The sequence below is a fragment of the Cyrtonyx montezumae genome, unplaced genomic scaffold (genome assembly GCF_038088225.1).
Source record: "Cyrtonyx montezumae isolate F1298 unplaced genomic scaffold, pur_monq_1.0 scaffold_4, whole genome shotgun sequence".
Lineage (NCBI taxonomy): Eukaryota > Metazoa > Chordata > Aves > Galliformes > Odontophoridae > Cyrtonyx > Cyrtonyx montezumae.
In genome coordinates, this window is record NW_027072045.1 from 20,114,242 (window position 1) to 20,134,720 (window position 20,479).

Sequence of the window (20,479 nt, forward strand, 5' to 3'; positions counted from 1 at the left end):
TGCATATGAGAACTTTAGCCACTTTTAGAAAAAATATGAGATCCACTAAGCTTAGTGCCATGGATGTGTATTGGGCAGCTAATGGTTTCGTGTTCTTCTTTCAGGATGGAAATCTGTCTATACAGAATTTCTGCTGATTTTCTAATAATGGCATTGTACTGGTGAATGGTAAGACATGAATAGTGTTGTTTATACTTCGTTCTATCTTTGATAATGCATGCAGAGAATTCCCCCAGCTTTTCATGAAGATCAAGTCAGGATGACTCATGCTATTTTTCCTTATCTGTTTTTATTCTTGTCGTTACTGGTTCAGATTGGAGGCCAAAGTTTGTGACCGGTTGGATCAGGTAGAGGCTACTTATCTGCCTGGTGCAAGTGGTATTATGTAAGTTCACTGAGACATATAAGACAAAATTGGTTCTTTTTCTACTTTGGAAGACATCTAAGTAGTGTCTTGAGGGACAGCTTTCATTGAGAGCAAGCTTAACAAGTGAGCCACTTCCCTTTCCTCTCCTCTGCAGGTCATTGTATTTTGGGGTATTTTTTTTTACATGTGGGCATTAAGTGCTGTACAGAGATACGGAGCAGTCTTCATGAGTTACTCCTGACAGTGGTGCCTTGTGGTAGCTAGGAACTGGCATTGCAGGAGATTCCCCTGAACTGTGGGAAGGTCTGGAGGCAAGGATGAGTAGTGCTGTAGGGATAGGTTGCAGAAACATTCAGTGAACTAAGAAGGTAAGACTTTATCTCCATTCCTCAGTATTTACCTTAATAAATGTACATACATTTTCTTTTAAGAAATGTGTGAATTTTATATGTATGTTCTAAACAGTTCAATATTTCCCTGCTCTGTCTTCCCCTTCCCCTCTCTCCCCCCCCCACCTTCCTGCCATAGCACTGACATAAGCACTGCAAAACATGGCAAAAAGGCAGTATTTTTTTCATTCTGTTGCTCCCGTGGCCTTACACCTGCAAGTTCTGATATTGCTCTATTGGCGCACAGGAAGTGATCACAGCTGGTCATGCCCTTTTTTTCTGCTTCTGGATTGCAACTTTTACTACTTTTATTTTGCAATAGGGGACCCAATAGTCTGCCTGCACAGCGCTTACCATCAACCAGCCATGCAGCATCTGCCCTTCACCAGAGATAGCCCAGTCTTCCCACCCAACCTTGCATTTTAATTTTCCCCTCAAAGTAGCTTTTTCTTTTAGACTCAATATACATTATCATTAATGGACCCTGCTAAGAAAACATTGTGTGTATAAGCTTATTTTAGCATCTTTTGTGCAGTACTCTGTAGTTAACGTCTGTTAATCCCTGTTACAGGAGTAACCTTTTACATACCTATACTGTATGAGCTCATCTGGAAGCCAAAGCTGCATTTTAATGCTTTTTTAGCGTGCTGGACTTTTGTTATGTAATTCTTAATTGATAAGTTTTAAAAACTCCAAGTACATAGTACTTGTAACTAATTTCTCACATGCTGTTGGAGTTTAAGGTTAGAGTTTCAGAGTTAGGGCAATGTGAATATATGAATATAATTACCAGTGCTGTATATATAGTGCACACACATAAAATATAGTTTTCAAAAATAATTGTCATTTTAGAGTGATTATTATTAAAACAGGAAACACATTCAGTACAACTCAGTACTACCATGTCACTTGAAAGTCTAAGGATCGAAAGAAAATAGCCAAGAATTCTCTTAAGTGACTTCTTAGATACAGTTTACAAGCCTTACAGTGGAGGGATACTTATAACTGAGGCTGCTTTTCTCATTAATCAATATTGTATTTCAGAGCAGAGCATTTCTAATCTGTCTCAGTTGCAAAAAATGGAATTTTTTTTTCCAGCAACTCAGTGAATTAATTAATGCCATCTATTCTCCAGATTCTAACCAGTGGTTGTCAGGTTCCCTTAGCCTGTGTATTGATCTGTAATATAGCCTTCAATTTCCTGCATCTGCTATTAAGTGGAATAAAATTCATAATGGTTGCACTCCTGAGCAGCTGTTCACCTATCCAGTATTGTAGGGTCACCAGGGAAAGTTGCTAATACTTGAGAAGAACTTCCCTGATATATTGATGTCTTTTGTTGTTCAATTAACATTTATAATGTGGAAGAATAGAAGATGGTATTTAATATGTCAGCCAGCCTTATGACAACTCTGCTTCCATTTTCTGATGCCAAAACCTAATACAATGTTTATGTCCATTAGAGTTAAAATACTTTCCTTATTAGCTGTCTAAGTGCATTTTTCCAACAATAATAATGAAGGGTATTCAGTAAACTAAAACTAATTAATCTCTTCAGTCTCCTTTTTGGTTTTATCAGATGCCAAAAGCAATACAGTTTTTCTGTAAAGCAGATTAAAACTAAGCTGTGGATGGTGCCTCCTTCCTAAATCAAACCTGCAAAATTATCAATTTCCGCAACTGCTGTTATCTCTCCCTTCAGAATGCTGTTGCTTATTGAGATCTGGGGTTTTGTTTATGCACCTATCTGCCAGCAGAGGTTGGGCATTATTTGCGTTCTTGCTGTAATGCAAGGAAGCTGCATGGATCTGCAGCCCAGAACCTGCCAGTCAGACAGGAGTGCTCATTATTCTTGCGTAACACAAGAGAGACACTCTAGCATCAGACTGTGCTCCAGCCCACCCATTACTGCAATTCTTGGGCATCTGCCTATTCCCAGATGACTTTATCTCTGTGAGTAATGGGAGAAAGAGTAATAAATTCTTCATCAAAACTTGCTCAGAAATGGTGGAACAGAGTAAAGAGTCCAGAGTACACAGTGGTATGCTATAAAAAAGACTTCCCTGGTATCTGTGGCGAACTTATGATCCTTTGATCCTATTCATTTTTTTGAGAATTGACTGGGACTCACTAAAACAGGACAAAGGACACCTACATCAAGACAAGATCTTTCAGAAGGAATGAGTATGTTTGTCCATACAGTATGCAATTGGTCGTAAAAGGTTAAATCAGGTGCAGTGTGCTAAGTTTGCACTCTGTTCCAAATTATTTTTCCTTTATTACTAATGATGGGATGAACAGTGTAAATGTCATGATTGTCTAAATATGAATATGTTCTTTTGCTGAATTATTGGGTATTAATACTATTAATAACTATGTATTAATTAACAAGGAGTTTGGATATTGTAAATATGCTAATAATGTGAATCATTAATAGAAAACAAATTTTCTCTGCTTTTCTCCTGGCAGCCTTCAAAAAATGCATCATTCCACTGTTTGTTTTCAGAATTAATCTGGTGTGAAAAATTTGTTGTTCTCAGGATAACTGCAGTGCTCGTGTCTCTTTTCAGAAGTGTCAATAACCATAACTTTGACACAAAGCACTGACTTGAAGTATTCCAAGCTTTTTTTTATGGTTTTCTTATGACGTGAGTTTTTCACACATTGGCCTACCCTATCCAGTATGCTGTGTGTACTGGGAACCAAGCCACACACTTTTGGAAGAGTAGAAGATCCAGAGTACAACGCTGGTTTGTCCAGCTTCCACACTGTACTCAGACTGAGTCTCAATCCTTACCCCTAAGGAAATTCACTTCTGACAATAACATAGAAAATTTGTTTTGGAGACTCATGCTATGAATAGGGCTGGAAAATTCTGGGCAGTACCACGTAAAGGCACAACTTCTTATCTGCATTGTAGCACGGTAGTTTCATTCCTTATCTTTTCATTTCTTCTGCACCTCTAGCTATCAGCAATCATACTGCTATCACTTGTCCTCCTCTTGCTTCAGTCTCCAGGCTTGCACCTCTGCACATATGGTGCTCTGGTTACATTGGGAAGATGGACTTAACCTCAGAAGTGTATTTAATTCTGGGTGCTGTCTTAGTGAACCTTGATACGTATCTGTGTGTATATTTAATTTGTGAAGAAAATATTTCATATTTGGTTTTGACTCCTTTCCAGTTTGTCTCCAAGTGTCACGATCTTTGTTAACTGCGATGGTGATGAGTTACTGAGCCTTTCAACACATGCTGTAGAATGATAAAATATAGATTCTATCTTCCTTCCTTTTTTTCCAAAGCACTTTTATAAATCAATAATTAGATTGTCGAATTGCTTAAAGGAAAGAAATTAATACAGCCTACTATACCCTTTGGCGGTAAGAGTATTTAAAAGTGAACTATGCTTAAATTTCATAAAAGCCTCCTCAGCAAATCAGTAGAAGAATATTGATCTTGAAATAAGTATGTGAATTCTAATTGTGTTTTGTCTTTCCACTGGAGGACCATTACTTTATTTAGCTAGAGTTCATTCTTTAATTTTATAGTCTTGGTATGTTGTCTATGAAGGTTTTTTCTTTACATCTGAGTGAGGTTTGTAACCAACCAGTTTTGCTGATCTTTTCTTTTCACAGGAAAGTATTGACCTGGGAGAGCTAAAGAGAGGCTTTTAAGATCAAGTTACCATCACCAAAAGTCTCAGCAACATAGAACTAAAATTCCTGGTATAGAGCTGTCAGTTAAATGACTAAGTCAGATGCTAAGTACAATAATTGCTTCTTGCTGTGCTACAGACTCTAAAATCAATTTATTCTGATTATAAACCACCATCTTTGTAACATACACATTAATTACATATATATTTTAATTTTGGAAAACCACATACATCTATAGGTTAATTCTGCTCCTTTCGTGAGTATTTTTGCCTGGTAAAATAGGACTATTGAAGTCGCTTTGAAAGATTTGAAATATCTTAGTCTGGCCATTCTAATGTTAGAAGAGTGGGAAAAATGAGGAAGGAAGCTCTTATTCAACTCTACAGCATTCGAAGTCTGAGGTAATAGGTGAAAAACCCTGGGAATCTTAATGTTTAATAATGATTTTTTTATCTGTAGTTTTGGAGGAAAAAAAAGGCAAATTACTGTCAAAAGTTATTGAAAATGTATCTTTGGTAAAGCAAAATAACTTCAAACAGACTGAAAGCAGCTTTATGGAGTATAGTGCAGAAACATTTCAGTACTTGTGTGATGCTTGGATCTACGGGCTAATGTTTCTTTAGTGTCATATCATTGTAAATTTAATCCAAATGGAAGCTTTACTATTTCTGACATTTATGGTTAATATGCTTTGCTTTATATCAAGGCAGGAATATTTCCAAATCAAGTCTGCAGCATAGACCTGAGCCTTTTTTTCTGTTGTGACAGTCTAGCCAGGGGGTGGGCGTCAGTTTTTCTCAAGGGGAACATACTTGATCTTTTGTGGGGAGGAAAAGTTTGCTTTGCTTTTGGTTTCTTTTAATCTATCATTAACCTAATACGTAAAGGGTATATAAGATAATGGTGAATGATAGCAGGTTGTAATGTAAACTCTGAATACCCCCCCAAAATTGCTGCACCTGAGCTGGCAATGGAAATGGTATTGTCACCCGAGAGCAATGGGTCACTTGAGTGCAGCATGGTGATAACACAGCAATATTGTTCCTAGAAAGAAGATGGTTTGAATATGACAATTTGCTCAGATATTTCTGCTAGAAATTTATGCTTTTTTGAACTTCTACCTATCTTTCACACCTTGTTTGCATTTCTTAAAAAAAAAGAAAAAAAAGAAAAAGAGAAGGCAACATGTTGCAGCCTAATTTAAATATACTGACAGCGATAAGCAGTTGTGCTGAATTCCAGTTGTTCACTTTAACACTTAATTGATGTCTTAAGAACAGTGTAATCTCTGGGTACATAGTGAAGAAAGGCTTTCTATAAATCCAAATTATATTGGGCAATTTAGGTGCATAAGAGCTCAGACTAATGAAGAAGTTACTGCAGGGTAAAGATTACTCAAATTACTTTGCATTAAAATTCTGTAAGGATTTACTAACAGATTTAGCAAGAGTTTGAATCTCATTCTGTGTTGACAGTCCTGAAATAGTTGCTGCAACTGTGGTAAATTCTTATATCATAGAGGAAGAAGACATTTGTAACAAAAAGCTAAGAACTCAGCACCGGTCATTTTGTAGCAAACCTACTGTAGAAATCATTCTCAGAACAAAGCATGTGAAGGACTGAGAGAATTTTGGTATGTTTATATTCATTGAACTGAAGGAAAACATCTTGGTTCGTTACTAGTAATAGCAGCTAGGAAAGAATAATGTGTAGCTGACACCACTACTGCATTGTGACATTTGCCTTTTCTTTACTGTGTTTATCATTTGAATTGCAACTCTGAAACACAATTTGGAGACTCAGTGAAGTGTAATAAACTGAAAATGGAAGACAAGATTTTTTTCCCTTACTTGCCCATCATAGATCTGCATCTGTTTTAGTTGAGATCCTCATGCCATGAAACGGAAATCTTTATTTTCATTTCTAATATCTACAGTTAAATTTAGGACCCTATTATGGTGATGATCATAATGATTAGAATATGATCGTAAAGCAAATGATCATAAATTTTTCCTTGAAAAAATTAAAATTTGATTGACAGTGAGGGAAGATATTATCCTCATTTTAAAGAGAAACAATTGACAAACAATGAGGAAAGCGTTATTGCCACAGCGAGACTATAGGGCCTGATGACAGAAACTGATGCTCTGTTTGCTCTAGCAGCAAGACATTTCCTGGACTGCTTCTCTCCGTTGCTCTTTTTGTACTTATCATTTATCTGATGAATGATGGAAAAGCAAAGTGTAACCACTTTCTGCAAAACAAGGGACATGAAACATTCTTCAGCTGACTTTACCCCTGAGGGCTTAGGAATCAGTTTCAGTCGCAGTCCAGGAGTTATCATTCCAGTTAAAGACCTCAGAAACCTCTGCTAAATGCAGCTACTGAGTGCACAAGTGAATGAGTCATATGTGATGTTTGAAGGAGCCTTGTAGTCATCAGTCTTACAATGTGTTAACGCCGACAAATTGTAGTGGGGGCTGAGAAGAGCACAGGACTGTTTAGTTTCTTCCAAATATTTGTTTGACAAATTCCTTCTGATTATCACTATAAATAATGTCCAGTGTTTACTCTTAAGAAGAAATTGGAGTGATCAAAAATGAAGGTGTCCCTGGTACTTGTTTTTAAAAGTCAATGTGTTTGCGTGTTTTGGACTTCGTAGCTTTCATAGCGCATCATCTTTTCAAAGCGAAAACCTCAGACACTGGGAACACAGAGACATATAAATGGATAGCTTCAGGATGCTGATGGGAATACTGCCAGCAAGGTAAAAAGAAATATTAAAAAAGTGCCAAACATGCAGACTTGTCATCCTTTGCCTTAATGGGCACTTACCAACGTGCTACTTGCAAGGGATGTTCTTCCACAATATGATTGTGGTTATAAAACAAACAGCATGGTCAATAATATGATCTAATCTGATTGAAGAGGTCAGTTAGAAAATTATTACCCACTTTACAACCCATTAACATCAAACCTACATTACAGGAATGTATGTGATAGATTAAAAACTTGCTTACTTTAAGCAGGAAGGTCTAAATAAACTCCATTATAAATGTTTTTTTATATTTGAAGCAAAAGGAATTACCCCTTGGTGACTAGAATGAGATGAGGAGAGTCAGAACAAGTTGCTGAGTTTAGCTTTTTAATCTCTTTGCTTGAATCCTGTTTAGTAGATGTTTGGGGAAGTGGAAAAGACTTTTTTGCATGATTAGGTTCTGCTTGGTGATACGATGAGAAAGCTGTACAAAAACAATTCAAGGGAAATTGAAGCTGGTGAATGGAGTTACTGGAATTGGGGGAGAAAAAAAAATAGTGCTTGATACAGAGCAAATTATTTGCTGTATCAGGAAAGACCCAATGACCCATCTGATCTTGTATCCTGCCCACAGTGTTGATTTATACCAGACGCTTCAAATGAAGATATAAATCCTGTAATTGTATAATAGTGTAGAAGGAGGGTATGTTCTCTCCTGACACCAACCCATGATCAGTCAATGCCCTGTAGCATATGCACTGGAAGTTCCTGTCTTTATTTGTAGCTGATAAAATTGCAGATGCTGATGACAGTCACATAAATTAACTCAGGTGGATGGATAAGTGTGTTGCTTGGAACACAACCTGCTGTCGTGCTTGCATCATGTTAGCTATCTGTAGCAAATTATATAGGATGGTATGACACGAAGTTGGGAGCCAGTATGTAGTATCACAGGAACATAACAGCAGAAGGTCCCAACTTCTGGTTCTTATTTCCTGAGCAGGACGTACATATATCTGTCTCATTTGTTGTGCCATCAGACTTCAACTAGTATAAGGTATTGTTGCATGATTAGCTCATATTTTTCAGACCTCTCTTATCTAGATTGTGCCCTATGCCTTTTAGGTATACCATCTGATAGTTCAGATTGCAGTAGGTCTTATTTCTTTTGTGATTTCTATGTAAACTGTCAGGTACCAAGCATCTACAAAGGGTTGTTTCTGAGGTAGATCTTAGTTATCTTTATTTGAAGAGACTCTAGTGAGTAAAAGAGTGAGTTGGAAGGCAGCACTGCTGAGTCTGCCTCTGTTTCTAATGTCTGATCTGCACATGGAGCCTTGTCTGTAGTTAGTACTAAGCAAGGCTAGTTAAAACCATATGTGTCATGTAACAGTGCTGGTCCTGTGTCATTTGCTTGATCTAAGTTCTGATGGCAGCTGGCTAAAATACCAGACTGACAGGTTGAGCTACTGATGACAGCCTTCATACTCACTATGTTGGTCTGTATTTCTGTAGGAGTTCTGAGAGTGACTTGTGATAGTGGGTTTGTGACCATGAGAGTATTGCAGTTTGCTGGATTCAGGATGGTGAAGAGATAACTATGAACACCTAAGGAAAAGGCCAAGGCCCCTTTACAGAGCAATGAATGTGTGCTGTCACAGAAGGCTATGTGTACAGAGACATCCCCAGCTGTGCTGGTGCTGCAATGTTCACGTTGCCATTGTTTTCCCTGTTTCTAGACTGGACACAGCTCTTTAGCAAGAGCAATTGCTTCCACACCATTGTAATTCTGGTCACTAATCAGACTGCTGTACCACTGCCTTTAATGCAGGGTGGTCCAGGGAAGTTCATTCTGCCTAGGTTTGAATGTTTCCAGGCTGGCTGAAGCTATGCCACAGGCCTATTTACATTTGGCACAGAGCCTGCTAGGCTCTGGGGAACCATTTTGCCACATTTCTATGTGTCATTCCTACCTGCCTGCATTTCTTTCTCCAGAGCATTTACAGGTGATCTGACTGTTTGCCAGGAAATACTCGCTTATCTTCTCAGCAGCTGCTAGTTGTCTGTGGGATGTGCTTTTTGGCTGCCAGAGGAGGAAATGATGTCCATCAGGACCAATCTTGAGAGTGATGCAAGGTTTGTATCTGTAATCTTTTTGGATTGTATTTGCTTGCTATAACCGTCACAGTATCTGTAAGGGCAGAAGGGGGAGACTGGGTGACACACGTTGTGCAGCTGCAAGAATCAGGAAGTCACTTGATGCAGGAAGCCCCAGCTGAGTCCTTCGTAGAAAATCCATCACTGGGTGTTGCCATTTGTTTCTGTCCTTTCTTTTCTTCTTCTCTCTGATAAGGGAGAGGATAAATAACTTCTCCAGTGTTTCCTTTAGTGTTTGTATTGGTGCACTGTATCCCTCATGTTCTGCACTCTGTGGACACGTAGCTGGTCATGCAAGACTAAACCCTAAGCTCTGGGAAAAATTTAATGTCTGTTCTTTGTAAGTATCCCTTTCATGCTCATTCATTCATCCCTCTCTAGGGAAGACATAGTTTGTGCCAACAGATAAAGCAGAGAAATATTTCTGCAAGCTGAGAAAAGAGCAATGCTAATTTAAACATCTAGTTAAAGTAATCACGAAAAAGAAGCCAAAGTAGTTGTGAGCTATTAAGCAGATTTCAACCACTGTAAATCCAGCATTTAAGTGGTGAACTACTGATGTAATTTCTATCAAAGGCAAATAGTAACACAGCCATTCCAGTGTTAAGGCCATATCAGTAGTAGTACAGACACAGTCAAAGTAGGAGTGCTGGTGGCTTCCAGCTGGCCAAAGGGAGGACAGAGGATCAAGGGATGGCAAACAGCATAGTGCAGGTGACTGGTATGTCTTGAAAAGCAGATTGCTCTGGCACAGGGCAAGAATTAAGAGTTTTGAAACACAAGGTGAATGGGGTTGTGCAAATGAAAAATTACTCTATACTTGATTTTAATTAGAATGCAGACCCTTAAAATTTGTTTAAGAATGTGGCAAGTCTTCTGACCAAATTCTGGCCACTGGTCCTCTGTTTCCACATACATGACTCTTATAGAAGTACAGAAGTTTAATAAAACTAACTAAATCTACTGCTTTTTGTGAACATAAACTGTGCAACAGAATAAAATTGCTTCTAAGTTAAAGGACGTGCTTTGGGCACGAATCAGAAATCTGTTTTTCCCTTCAGGGAAAAGGAAAAAAATGACAAATGGGATGTTCTATCTGATGCTGATGGTTTCTGGTGTCATATGTCAGTTTCCATCACGAAGATTCCAGTGATGCTGGCTTTTTCTGCGTTTCCAAAGTGAAGTTACTGAAGTCCAATTAATATGTATATAGATGTGGGGGATGCTGGTGATGGGGGAAGCCTTTCTTCCTGGCAGTGACTGCTGTGTCTTGTCTGCGGCTCAGGCCACACAAGTCCATGTGTCCTCCCATGCTGGAAGGAGTGGAGTGAGAATGAGCACTTGTTGTGATGTTCTCTAGAACAGTCTATAGCCTGTTCTTAGATCTTTTACATTTCAGTTGTTTGAATTGTTGTGACTTCATGTTATTTGTATTTAAATTGGTAACTCAAAGTTTCTGAAAAGAAGGTGTTGCTTGATGTGACTGAATTTCCTAATTTGTTCTCGTAAATGACATTGCTAATCAGTAAGTGGAATATGAATATAAACAAGGTCAATTGGTAAGGAAGGGAATCGTATTTTTACGTTGCCTGTTCTTTTTAAACCTGTTCCTGTCTGAAGGAGATGTCAATTGAGCTTGCTGGAAATAGTACCACATCCTATTTTGTTGGATAAATTTTGATTTCTTAAAGTTGATTTTATTTAGTTGGCTTGACAAATTAAATTCAGCACAAATTAAATTCAATTTTGGGGATTGAATAGAAATATTGTGGTTTTAATGGGATGCAGATCAGGTAAAACTAACATCTCAAACAATGTTACTAGTATAAAAAGACATTCCTTCTGGCCTCTAGTTAGTTATAACTTTCTGTAGTGGGGATAGTTCAGCAATATAAAGTTATTTTCTGTCTATTTACCTGAAAAAATGATTTCAAAGTCAAAGTGTAGTTTTGCATTTAGAAGTATTTCTAGAAAAGATTTAAGATAGAAGTACCTTATGAACTGAGAAAAATAAAACTTTCTGTTAAAAAAAGAAATTATTTCATTTTTGTGCAGTTTGGAGAGGCCAGTTATGACAGGAAGTAATTTTTATTGAGGAATCAAATATTACTTCATTGTTGCACTGAAAACATGCATTAAATATGCTTATCTGGACAAGTTTTTTTTTTTTCCCCTCTTATTTATATATCAGAACTATAATTATATGTCTTTTCCTTCTAGTCGTATCAGTTATGCCTCCTCTGGGCTCAGGAATCTTACCATTATGGAGTCCAGAACATTGGGATTTTGGCATAATAGAGATGCTTGCAAAGGCAACATGATCTTCTACCTTTTAAGAAACGCTGATTTTGGTTTGCCTTTTGTCTGTAACTAAAACTACTTATACTGGAGCTGAGATACTGCTGCTTGATAGAGAATCATCAATACTGACTTTTTTTTCTTAAGGAATGGAAAGGTTTAATCACATACATAATACCCATAAGTTGTCTAACAAAAGGTAGGATTTTAGTTATTCTTTTCAGGAAATAATACTTTCCTCCAAAAACTGCAGTATTGCACAGTGGTCAGTATTTACCAGTAATGTGGCTAGTTATTGTCTGTGAAAGCCCAGGGTTTAGTGTTGTGAATATTGTAACAACAAGCTATTAGCACTTTGCTGCTTCCAGCAAGAATAGCTCACTAATTCAATTTGTAAAATACTGTGATACTTTTAGTGCCAATAATGAGATCTGGGGACTTTCAGAAACAACAATTATGGTGTATCATTTCTGCTGCCCCCATGGCAAAGCCTTTAGGCACTGAAATGTTTTTGAAACATGGAAACTGAGAAATGAATATATACTATTGCTAATGTTGGCTTTCATTTATCTAGTGAATTGTTTTCTTATTTGCTCTTTTGCTGAGTTTCTGTTGTCCAGCCAACACAAACTTCATTTTTACAGAGAGGAATTGAAAATAAATAACTTGGGTAAGATGGAAACCACAAAGCTTGTGACACAAGCAAGAGGTTTACAGATCATTTTAAAATGGTCTGTTGGAAATTGTGTAACTACACATGGGATGTACCAAGTTGTTGCAACTGAGAGGCCAAGGTTTTTCCACGAGGCACACCTGGTACCTACCATGGGGAAAAAGGTAATGGCTAAAGTATCTGAACAATGTGTCAGATTTTATCTGAAAGAAGACTGATAAGAAAGCTTAATTTTCAAGACTTCCTAGGTGTTCCTTGGAGAGAAATTTGAGATTGTTCTGGGGAGAGTGAGCTGATGCTGAGGCATAGATATGTCCCATTCAGTTTATTAAAAATAATACGTGTCAGATGTAGACTGAGCACTGACTTTCTGCTGCTGTGTGTTTGTCTGCCTGATCCCTGCAAGCCTTCAACTACATGAGCTAGCAATGCCAGTCCCTGCAATGGCAATTGAGCACAGCTGAGAAGGGCACTTACTCAACTGCACAGAGACCTGAGAGCCCTGAAGTAATTCCTCTCAGTTTCTGAATCACCCTTCTCACACCAAGGTTTTATCCTGCTGTGGACTCTTGATATGCTTTTGGAAACGCATTATTATTATTATTGTAACTAACCTGAAAAAGTGTTCAATATCAGAATTCTGTAGGCTCCACCATGATTTTCTTTTCAGAAGGGGAATTTTCAGAGATGCTATTAGCACAAAGATCAGTGCTTTGATTCTCCCCCTCCACTGATACTTGAGAACCCTTGTTTTACTGTGGTTTATGAAACCTTACCGCTGAGCTCTGTAATTGCAGACAAATGTGGTTTAGACTTGTGTAGTAGGCCTGTAGGTGATGACTGAATACATTTTTTTTGCTGAAAGCTCAATTACAATATATCTCTAGAGAGCTGCACATCTCTGCAGTTTTAGAGATTTTCTAATAAAGTGTTGAGACAGGTGGATTGTAAGGAGATGGGAATGAGAAGGGTAACCAAAACTGAACATTTCCCCTTGCCTTAAATTTTGCCCTGTATGGTGTGATACTCTGAATCATCTGTTTGGTGCAGTACAGCATGTGAAATGGAGTTCCAGGGCACTGTGTGTATATTTAGTGACTCAGTTAATCTGTGCCTCCAATCTCTCTCTGAACAACTTCTGTAGGAATCCGTGCTTTTTTAGGAATCTTGTACCTTGGAGTTTTAGACTGGACTGTTTTACCTGTCCCAGTTTACACTGTAGGAGTCAGGGATATTAGAAATTTTCAAAGAGCAGCCAATTTGCTTTTCCTTCCTTGCAGCTAATTACAGTGCTCACAGGTGAGTATAAGTAGTCCTCGAACCAGGAAAAATAATTAGCCTCCCTTATGTTGCTGTATTGTGCATGTAAAGAAATCAAGCAAAGTATTCATAGATTAGATGTGACTGTTTCACTGCTTTTCAGAATAGCTGCTTCTGGGCTCCTATGAAAACCATGTTTAGATTTTGATTATTTGCAGTTATATGTTTGACAAAGACCACATCTATCTCCAAATAATTTCTGTTAATTAATAAGAATGTGTCAGTTGTCAGAGGCAAAACAGATGTCTGTAAATACTCCTGCATTTTGTGAGATGTCCCAGCTAAACGTACTAATAAAATACTGATGATGAATTTTTTTCTTTGTTTTTCTTTGTTAGGTAAAATGTATTTTCTTCTGTGTTTTTCAATTTGGAATGCTGTTTTGAAAAACAGAGGAAACATACATTGTGGCCTCCTTTATAAACCCAACAGAATAAACTAACCCACCAGGAATCAAACTCACCACTTCCTGTCTAAGCTTTGATGCTCAACTTGGAAAGCTGTTTAACTAGATGTTGTATGGAAATCCAAGTGTTGTCTGGCATAACCAGACAAATGGTAGCTAGCTTGTAGTGCCATTCTAATGCTTGCCTCTAATGTTTGGATGCTACCATACACGATCTAAAACAGTGACATAATTAGGGTTGCTTTGGATAATTAAGAACGTAGCACTTTCCAGGGATGCAGTACTGTGATGGATGGAATTCACAGCTGGTGTGTTTAGTCTCCACAGACTTGGCCCACTGGGTTACTCTATTGTGCAGTTTGCTGTATGACACTTATTTGTGTAAATACTGCAACAGATTTGTATGCACTCAATTTTCCCCAGCAATTTACTGCTTCTACAGTCCTCTGTACTATTAACATGTCCTGGAAAAGGCTTTCTCCTCTGAGTAAGCTGCCAGCTGGCCAGTAGCTGATATATAGGCATTAGCTGCCACTGGGGAAAATCAGGGTGAATTTAGTAATTTAGAATACTTTGGCACAACAAAGTGTTGATCCCCTGATGAATGACAGCATGCTTAGTTACAGTAGTGTTATTCTATCGGTTAAGCGCCAAGCAGCCGAGTATTTCAATGTTGACTCAAAGGAAAGTCAGGACTCTGAAAATGAATTCTGTTGAGAATTTCCAGTGAAATCCTGCTAGTGAAAGGGAAAGTTCAAAAATGAAACAAGCGTGCCAAATGTTGTGTTAAATGTTGCAGCATTGGTATGGCACAAGACTTGTTGCATGTGTTTGTCTTGGGTTCCTGGGTTTGGTAAAAATGAGTTTGATAAACTAGAAAAAGCATATCTCACTTTTAGACTTTTCCTTCTTACTTGTCATCATCAAGGGACACCATTAAGTTTCATGTTCACAAAATGAATTTTACGTAATAACATCCTAACACATTGTAGCAGTAATGTCCTGATGAAATGGGAGTTAGTTGCATGCTGTGGTTTACCTGAATGGCTTGTTTTCTTGTTTTTAAGAGTATACAATACAGAATTAATGCCCTGAGCCACGCTTGCTGAAAATTTTGCTTTTATTGCTCATGTTACTGTTCTAAAAGATGCACTCTCTTTTTTGGGGACAGAAAGATGGAAAATGATTTCACATTCAGATGTAAGTTGCTGACTAACTTCTAAAATATTTCTTTTTAAATCCAGTTGCTGTAGCATATGAACTGTGTGAACCACGAGGCTAACTAGTCCTGCGTACTAACAGTTAAAAGGGAACCCCTGGAGAAATCCACCCACAGTTTGTACAGAAAAATTGTCTGCTATAATACAGCATTCCAATTTCAGACACGTGACTACATTAAATAAGTCTTATTGATCCCTAGAATAATAGAGAGCCTATAATAACTCAGTGAAGTTGAAATAATATTGCTGAATTCTGTCTGAAATTATCAGGCCATCTAGTAAGTGAGGCAACTATGGAGCTGTAGTTAAGGTTTGTGTCAAGATAGAGACCTTTTCTGCTGAAGTCTTCTCCTTTCCCTACTGGAGATATGAAAGTTAAGGTGTGATCTGAATGATATGCTTGCAAGAAAACCTTAAATGTGTTCAAATCTTAGGAAATTTTCATTCGTAGATTCCTGATTCATTTCAGATTAGACTATTCCAAGATGTATGAGAAAACTTCTCAATGTCTCTTTATTGAGTGGGCAAGATAAGATAAAAATGTGCAGTCAGTACTGCTTCTACCTTCATATATTTTGTGCACCTGTAATCCTGCACTGCAGAGATCTGTGCATGGCTTGTCAATACATGAGGATGCCAACTGGTGTTGACTGTGGGCTACCTGTGACCCTTGCACCATTTGAGAAGTTGTGGTAGGAAACAATGGAGATAAGTGTCACCTCACAGAACACATGCAGAAAAGCTGGGGTTCTCTGCTCGTGTTCCAAGGTTACCAATTGCATCTGAGTTATCTAATATCTTACATAGGAACGGCAAAATGGCATGCAGTGATGGTGGCATTTCCTTTTATACCAAAATACTGTCATGTGGTTGCACTCAGAAATCTCATTTAGTGCTTGACGTGCCTGATGAAATCCAAAGGTGATGTTTTAATGGATGCATAAATATTTGAGGAAAAGCCACACTGAAAAGAATATGGGAAGTCTTAGTTATTTGTTATAAATACTATTTCTCGGCTAGTCAGATATCCTTAATGTGATCACTCTGTGCTTTATGTGCATAGATTCCTTTGGATGGAGGAAAACTAGAAAGCAGAATGCTCTCAAAGATCATTCTCGTCTGTCTTCATTCCCTTTATGCTTGCACAACAAAAGCTTAGGAATACATTAAGAATAAATGGCAGTAATGTACTGATGGGAATGCTTTCATTCAAAGTGGACAATACAGTCTGGATGAAGCCCAATGCTGAAGGGTATGAACCCTGTTGATTAATCTTTAGGTTCTGTTTGTAGTGGTTCTGTTTGTAACGTTGCCCTGTAAAGTCTGGAAAAGTGGTTTGAAGATGATGATAGCTCTTGCACAAAAGATTTATGAGAAGGTGCCTATTTGCACGTAATAAGTGAAAAGCAACAGGATGTACTGTTACGAAGTAACTCTCTAGAATCTGAGCAGAGCTGTGAAGAAGCTGCGTAAGACAGATGGGCTTAATGTAAAATTTTGGAAATGGGAACAAAGCTGATCCAAAAAATCATCTCTGTCCTTTTTGCTTTATTGGGGAACTTCTTCCAGAATCTGTGATGATTGTTGCCTTTTTTTTATTTTTCCTTTTTTTCTTCTGTCAGTGCCATCTGGTTTTCAGAGTTTGTTTATTTTTCCAAGGACACAATCTTTTGGGATGGGGTGTGCCCATTTTGCCTTTGATTTCTGTATGATGTTAGTTTACTGTTTAGATGTGCAATTTGCTTTAACAAAAAACAAAACAAAACAACTTTCTGGCAACTTATGTTCATCTGTAAAAAAGCTGTTGGCTAGTACAGTGCTTTCTTATTTTTTTAAACCATTGCTGTTTCCAATGCAAACAGTTTATCTTTTAAAGAGAGAGAATATTTAGAAAGAAAATGAAATAGTTGAACTGTACCAGCTTCTGCTAATCAATGGCCATATTTTTCCTTATTATATACATTCATGTTACACTATTCCTGTACTTGCTATACTATTACTTATCTTTTTGGATCTTAAACTACTTTTCATAGCAAAGGCGAGAATCTGCACAAGAAATCACGTGGAATTGATTAATATCTCTAATTACACTGCAGTGAACCAAAGGGTAATATTTCTTACTAGATCCCGTTAATAATCAGTTATGTCTCAAAGCAGTTGGATCAATAAGCTATATATATTTTTTTTCTTGGGCATGGCAGTTGTTGCATTAGGATGAAGAAGGCTGCAAATGTTAACTAAAATTCCTTCAGATAGGTGCCGTTGGTTCACTGAAAGTTTGTCATACTGGGGATGCAGTTGGCATGTATTTGTAGGAGGATTTCAGCCAGCTCTGCAGAGTATGGGGGACATTAGGCGAGAAAATATTTGTATGGGCTCATCTTAAGTTCTCTTGCCTGTTAGCTTGATGAAACACAAACAAATTCCCAGTTTGTGCTAGAGCAGCCATTTGCTTGAGCAACCACAGCCTTTGGGTACAGAACTGTGTCAAGAGTGCTCCAGGCTTTGCCAGTGGCACCTGAGTCTGTGTGTTGTATGTTAGTTTTGAGTTCTGTGCTGTGTGTCTGAATGTGCGGGTTGGAATCTGCCTGAGTGTGGGATCATTTCACTTCACCCCCTGTCCATACCTGTAACTGCATCCTGACTGCAGCCATAACACAGGCAGCTGATGGGATGCTTTTTGACCCCCTGCTATGCTAACTCATGAAGAAAAACAAACCACAAAAACTTGTACTGTCATTAGTTTTGTGGAGAGCAGGGAAAAAAGAAATCCCCAAAGTGAAAGTGATAGGATGTGGATAACAGATTTTAATTGCTTCTTTCTCAGACTGTCTGTAGTCTGGTTAAAACAGATTTTCCTGCTGATTCGCATGAAAGAGGAAAAGGCTTTAAATATTGATGTGCATGTGAAGACTTTCTGAAGTGCCCAAATGGACATATCCAACTGAGTTTCTCCGCTAACGTCTGCTGTGTGTGTTCTGATTGGCATCTGCTGGGCTCCAGGCGAGTGTATCAACCCTCCTGGTCTCTGCTGATCCGAAAGCAGGCTGCCTGCCTCATGTTCATCCTGCTCGCACCCGAGTACTTCAGGTGTGTTACTCACGTAACAACAGAACACACAGGCTTTGGTTTTTTTAGTCATTTATTGGTTGATGAAATGTTTCATTTGAGCCAGGACAAAACCATTGTATTTTTAAACCAAAACGATGCCCAGCAACTGGGTTTTAATTGTAACTGAAATAAAAAGCATCAGAACGTTTGAAATCTATTATTTACTTATTTATATATTTTAACTGAAAGCCTGGGCAGATTTTTCTCTTGTATTCACATCCATGTTTGTCAGCATCGGTCTGTGCTTTGTGTGAACAGAGCTTTCACCCTGTTTCAAACTGCACTGTTCTCTAACCATGTGAATTCAGCAACACAGCCATCTTAAGGCTTCTTCATGTAAAGATATTTTAAATAAGTTCAAAGGGTTAACACAGAGGACAAGAGGAAGGCTATTTCTGTATCTGAGACTTCAGTGGGAATGATTTACCATGAATAGAAGAGCATATCTCAGAAGTAATCTTATCTGTCTCTGCCTGCAGAAAAATTTATGGTGACCTAAGAATATCTATAATGGCACAGTTTACATGGCACCTTTTGGCTGACGAGAAATAGCAGTCTCAAAATGACTAAAAGGATTAGTAGCTCCAGCTTTGTTTTCCAAAATAATGTACTAACAGCACTGCTGACTATTATTTCTGGTTTAATCATTTTCACTGAGGCATTTATTACATCTGTGTCATAACCCAAAGTAACAATGCCAATTGAAGCCTTATCAATCACCTGGTTAAAATTTAATGCCCTCTTGGTTTACCCTTTTTTGGTCCCTGAAGTAATTTTGACAACTTAATGTACTTGTTTCTTAACACAGCTTGAAGGGGAATGTCTGCTCTATGAATCATACCAGCTCAATCTAAGTGACAAAACTAAGTATAAAGAAGACAGAGGTCTAAATCCTGTTGATAGTTTGCTCAGGTCCTAAATATCTGAGTTCTCAGAGTAAGTAGCACTTGAACTCCTAGGACATATCAGTACTTGATATTATTTTATTCCTTCACTCTGAATTCAGTATGAAAACCGAAAGCAAAGTCCTGTGCAGAGTTAATGAGTTCACTGTTGCTCAAAACATTTTTTTTGTTGTTGTTGTTAAACTGGCATATTTCTCTAGATATTCACAGGAAAGTTTGAGGTGTAGACTGAAAAAACTGTAGTGTACAGGAGGGTGATTTGGTGGAGCTATCTGGTGGCTGGCTAAGAGCAGGATATCCACATGACAACAGCCTTCCTGTCATTGAGGGGAATATTTTCATTACAAGATGAGACTCTTTCTGTTACTCTTTCATTTATTTAACTGGGGTGGGAGGAGAGTGAAAGTGTGATTAAGAAAACTATGCGTTAAGGTAGTACTTTAAAAATAAATAAATCCATTAAGATCAGATTTTTGACTGTTATACTCGCAGCATAAAGGGACATTGTTCCCGGTGAAACAAGAGCAAGTGTAGAGTCTTGCACCTGGGGTGGAATAGTCACATTCATCAGTACAGGGCAAAGGATGACATGCTTGAGAAGGAGCTCTGCAGAGAAGAACCTGGCTGCATATCGTGGTGCATTAAAAAGAGTGTGGCCGGCAGGTCAAGGAAGGTGATCGTTCCCCTCTGCTCTGTCCTGGTGAGGCTACGTTTAAACTACTGTATCCAGTTCTGGGTTCCCCAGTTCAAAAAAGACAGTGATCTCCTAAAAGTCTAGCAGCAAGCTACAAAGATGATTAATGGCTCGGAGCCTTTCCCTTATGAGGAAAGGCTGAGTAACCTATCTAAGGGGAGGTGGGAGGCAAATGTGTTAGGCCAGACTCTTCTCAGTGGTGTGTAGTGATAGGGCAAGGAGTAATGGCCTGAAACTTGAGCACAGGAGGTTCCGTACTTACATGAAGAAGCACTTTATGGTAAGGGTGACAGAGCACTGAAACAGGTTGCCCAAGGAGCTTTCAAGTCTCCTTCTGTGGAGATACTCAAGATCTGTTTGAATGCTTACTTGTGTGACCTATTGTAGGGTACCTTGGTGATCTCTTGAGGTCCCTTCCAACCTCAGTGCTTCTGTGAAGTGCCTCTTGTACTACAAAGGAGAGGAGAAAATATGTGGACCTACATCCATCTACGTGCTATGCAGGAAAGCCATACTCTATTTTAT